The sequence below is a fragment of the Sinocyclocheilus grahami genome, unplaced genomic scaffold, assembly GCF_001515645.1.
Source record: "Sinocyclocheilus grahami isolate Dianchi unplaced genomic scaffold, SAMN03320097.WGS_v1.1 scaffold2966.1, whole genome shotgun sequence".
Lineage (NCBI taxonomy): Eukaryota > Metazoa > Chordata > Actinopteri > Cypriniformes > Cyprinidae > Sinocyclocheilus > Sinocyclocheilus grahami.
This window is the reverse complement of record NW_015508139.1, coordinates 39173-44257: the sequence shown is the minus strand read 5'-3', so window position 1 is coordinate 44257 and position 5085 is coordinate 39173. Positions and strand designations below refer to the sequence as shown.

Here is a 5085-nt window from a genome sequence, read left to right as displayed (position 1 = left end):
TGGGAGCCAGAATTCTTGCTGGTTGGTAGGGGATCAAATACTTATTTCACTCACTGAAATGCAAATCAATTTCTAACCTTTATATAATGTGTTTTCTTGGATTTTTTTGGTTGATATTCTGTATCTATCTGTTAAAATAAACCTACCATAAAAAAATACAGACCCTTCATTTCTTTGTAAGTGGGCAAACTTACAAAATCAGCAGGGGATCAAATAAATATTTCCCCCACTGTATGTTTATTTTTGTAGAATGGTCCTTTGTGCTATCATCCACACATGCAAAGTTGGTTGATAACATAACTGCAATAAATAATAGTCTAGTTAACAATTACTTGTTTACATAGGATACATAATGTATGTTATATTATTTAGGCACTTATAGGCTATAGTTTGACAATGTTCTATTTCAACATGCCATGGGAAGTCAATCTAACTTAACATTTTCTCATATTAATACTGTTTATTTATTCCTTACCAGTTCATCAGGTTTTTAATGATTTAATGCCATCTCTTGGAATAACCGAAGGCCAGGTTTTTCCATCGCTAGCATTTGTTATGAAAAACAACCACCTGCACATTTAGAAACAATAGCTACAAAATACCACCGTAATATAAATATATAGGGAAAAAAATCTATTCCCTCAACAGATTATATATTATAAATTCTACAAGTTAGACTAAATTTACCACAATAAATAAGCCTACAATAAAATATGATAAATTCTAGTAAAGGTGGTCATGAGTAGGTTAAAAAGATTTGAGTATATGTCAGTGCTGGTGCAAGATTGTTTTTTCATGTTTTCATCAGTCTTTTTAGTTTATGTGCCTTTTAGATAATATTCGACTTTCTTCATAGCATTTTAAAGTGCCAATTTCTCAATATAATTCAAACAGATCGCACATCAGCTTCATGGAACGACTTGCACAAATCTTATCACACTCCTCGAGTGCAGATGAACGCGTGCAGAGTGTACAGTGATTCACGTGCAGCTCGTGCACAAACTGCGCTTCAGTCATATTGTGCTGATAACTGTTCAGGGGTGCGTTTCCCAAAAGCAACTATGGTCGCAAATTCCGTCATTACCAATAGAGTTCAATGGAACGAACCACCATAGTTAGCTAACGATGCTTTTGGGAAACGCACCCCAGTTCGGTTAGTACGTGAAGTTAACACTTATAAAAGCACTAAAGGCGCGATTTAAATAATGAATTATTTAATAGCCTGGTTCTAGGTTTCCATTAACCATGGTATAAATATTGGGGGGGGGGTTGTACTGGCTAGTATTGGTTACCACAAACTACACCCCTGAGTGCAGGAGACCATGAACTCCTCTGTAATGCTGCTGAAAGGGAGCTGCAGGGTGTATTTTTCCCATACAGATCTGTATTACTCAACCTGCGAGGTAGACCGACTGATGTAATCGGCACTTCATATACCAGCAGAGGCCATAGAATCCGTGGCAGGATGCCATGCGGGTATATCAAGCACTTGAACTTTCCAGGCAAACCAGATTTATCAACCCTTTTTAGCCACGTCTCAATCTCACTAATGGATTACTTATATAGCGGCTGTATCTTGGAGGCTGTGGTCAAAGAGCTTTCCGAGACTCTTCACAGGCTTCTCAATTATGAATGGAATTGGGGTGTCCTCCAACATGAAGCGGACCTTGTCTATGACTTTGCCTTTCTTCAGGACAAGTGATCTAGATTTGGCAGGCTTGAAGCTCATTCTTTGACCGCTCGATGACCCTCTCCAGACCTTGAAAGGATCCATCTGCTGCCAGAAACTGAAGATGTTGAGACTGTGAGGTTATCCATATAAGCTCTTATCTGTGGTTGGCACACCCCAGACTTGGACAGCATACCTCTGCACTCCAGTATGGGGTGTAACGATACGATACGGTTCGGTTCAATACGAGACAGTGTCACGGTTTTGTTGTTGTCAATTCAATCAATTGACGAATTGCCACTAATTCGAAAGTGAAAGTAAAATGCGCACATGCATTTACAAGCTATTTAAAAGCAAATAAAACAAGGAGAAGAGGGAAAACCGTAACAAACTGCCTTACCGTCACAACCCTACTGGAGTAGTGTGGTTTTGTTTAGGTATGGGTGAGGCAGATATCCCTTTGCCTGAGACGTCGTTTGGGGTGCCTTGTTGAGCACAGTGGCACTCAAAACATTATATTTCACACACGTTAAGCTCTTTTAATTTCCAAATGTAATAGGATTAGTCCAATGTATCGTTTGGTTTGGAATGAGTACCGAACTGAAATCCCCGTACCAAACTGTTCAATACGAGTATCTTTACACCCCTAACCCTCTATGGGATATCGTCATTTATAAATTAAGCTAAGTAAATTGCATTTAAAATACAATATTAATGTTCAGCCAAGTCAAATGACATCCCCTTCAACCAGTAAAATTTTAATATATATATATATATATATATATATATATATATATATATATATATATATATATATATATATATATGTTCTATTGTAGGTCATGCCATAGTTTCCCATGTACACTTAGAGTAATATTACAGTTAGGCCTAAATTTAGGTTGGTTGAACAACATCCAGTAGACCTAAATGAAAATTCCCTTTTGTCCTTTACAGTCTAAGTACACTTGAACAAGTGCTATCCAGATCTCTAAAATCTCAGTTGGTTTTCCCCATACTCAATCTCAACTGGACTTTAATCTGTTACTAACCTGATGCAGATATGTTGTAACAAGGATATAACGTGACCTACTAGAGTCAATCATTTCAGAGTAAACAGAATCAATTCATATTTAACAATTTATTGTTAGTCAGGTAAATATGTATTATGCCAACTGCATAGTCAACTCAGAGATAATCAATACAAGACATCAAATTCTCAAAAGTAATCTAAGAGTAAAAGATGCATACCTGACTTCAGAAAGATACATAGTATGGAGTGTATGGACACACTCCACACTTCGGGCTCATCTGGCTACAGAAGGCACCTAATCTTCTTGCAACATTTCCTTAAGTACTCAGACCAAGACAAACATCATCCAAATGGAGACAGGAACTAACAATTGGAATCTGCAGTGATCAATGCCTAGACGTACAGAGTTTTGGGGACAGATGGTGATTTGCATGAAACACACTGGGAAAGGACATACCCTCTACAGTAAACAAAATATCTCTAAACTCTTAGGATCTTTATTACCTTTTAGTTTACTTCTTTTAAGATTGAGACCATCATTTTATTGATACAAAACCTGGCTGTGAATATCACTTGCATTCAGGTTGAACATTATATGTTGCTGTTGACCATCCTGCAGGGCTCTCAAGTCTCACGCATTCACCGTAAGAAACACGCATTTCAACCAGTTCACACGCTCTCATGCCACACCTTGTATTTCTCACGCTGAGAAGTAAGGGATAAATTGCCCCACTATACACAATTAATATTACATTTTATTCACACGTTTTAAATATTATCTAGCCTTGTTTTTTATTTCACAGTGTTTTTGTTATGGCACAGACCTCTCTGAGAGGACACTTGACCCCCAAAAAGTAGGTTAAAAAAGTACACAAACACACATTCAATCGTCCGAGCCTAAATCTCTTCTTTTAAACGAAATGAATATAAATAAATTATGCAATCACACACAATATAAAACAAAGCAAAACATATATTTTTAATATATTTAGAACCTTTTATATTTAAACTGTATCATCCCCTAAACCTAAACATCACAATAAACTTTCTACATTTTTATAAACAGCTTTTAAAAAATATAAATCATAATAAATTGTCATTCATTTAAACTATTACTACATATTTGGTTTGTAAGGACACTCCATATAGGTGTAATGATTTTTTTTTACTGTGCAAACTGTACACCCATCCCTCACAGACACAAAAATTTTTTTGCATAAGATTCAATTTTAATTAAATATTGTTTGCAGGAGATCTTAATTATGAGGACTCTCCCATTTTGTCAGACTTTGTTCCATGTCTCGTGTTGTGCTCCAGGTTAAGGTTTATGACCATATTTGTTTTTTCCTTTTCCTATTCCCATTTAGTTCTATTGATCCCAGGTGTGTCCCATTAGTTTCTGTTTATATAAGGTGTGTTTTTCCCCTTGTTTCCTGTCCGCTGTCGAATGTCATTTTGTGTCCTCAGTGTATCCTGTGTCTCTTTATTCCCAGCTTTTGTTGATTAAATCTTTGAAATTTACTTTGTTCCTCATCTCCGCGTTCGTTCCTGTGCTCCCAGTGTGTGTGACGTGACAGAACAGAGGACCGAAACAGTAAGCGGTGCTCCTTCTCCCGTGTTTTGTTTTTGTTTTGAATAGTCCTTTGTTTTCTTTTGTTTCTCCTGTGTTTTCCCCACGGTATGAGAACCGCCCTGCTGTGAAGCGTGCCGGCCGCGCCGTTGTCATGCAAGCTGGCTCACTCCAGCCCACCGGCCACTCAGAAGTCAAGCCCGCTGGCCACGCCGTTGTCATGCATGCCAGCCACGGCTCACTCAAGCCCGCCGGCTGCTCCGAAGACAAGCCCGAGAGCCCGAGAGCTCGCTCTATTGAGGGCTCCTGCTCCCGAGTATAGCCTACGGTGGGCTCCTGCTCCCAAGTATAGCCCACGGAGGGCTCCTGTTCCCAAGTATAGCCCAGGGAGTGCTCCTGATCCCCCGTCGAGCCCAGGGAGGCCTCGGAGCCCAAAATCTTCCCCAATTATTATTTTTTTTGGGGGGTTGGGGGTAGTAGGGCTCCAGCCATAGAGGCCGGGGTGGGGGCTGGGGGCTGGAGCTGGGGCCGTGGCCTCGGAGGCTTCTTTGCCATGGCCTCCTGAACTACCTGCTCAACCGTGGCCTCCTGGACTGTTGGATCCGCCATGGCCTCTTGAGTTCCCTACACCACCATGGCCTCCTGGACTGTCGGATCACCATGGCCTCCTGAGTTCCCTACTCCGCCGTGACTCCCCGAGCTGCCTGCTCTGCCATGGCTCCCCGAGCTGCCTGCTCCGCCATGGCACCCTGAACGGGTATGACTCTGGAGGCCCGCCGTCGCGTGTCTGTCCTGAGGGTCCTCGAGAGCACCTCC

The 5085-nt window shown here is 40.5% G+C and overlaps 1 long non-coding RNA gene across 1 annotated transcript in view; it reads left to right on the top strand.

The window, feature by feature from the left end:
- The window catches only part of LOC107575867 (uncharacterized), a 10317-nt gene extending 5628 nt beyond the window's left edge, over positions 1-4689 (top strand). Inside the window, exons 2-3 of the long non-coding RNA XR_001607953.1 lie at positions 1567-1571; positions 4541-4689. This is a non-coding gene — a long non-coding RNA (uncharacterized lncRNA). The remainder of the gene's footprint in view (positions 1-1566; positions 1572-4540) is intronic.
- Positions 4690-5085: the final 396 nt, after the last annotated feature.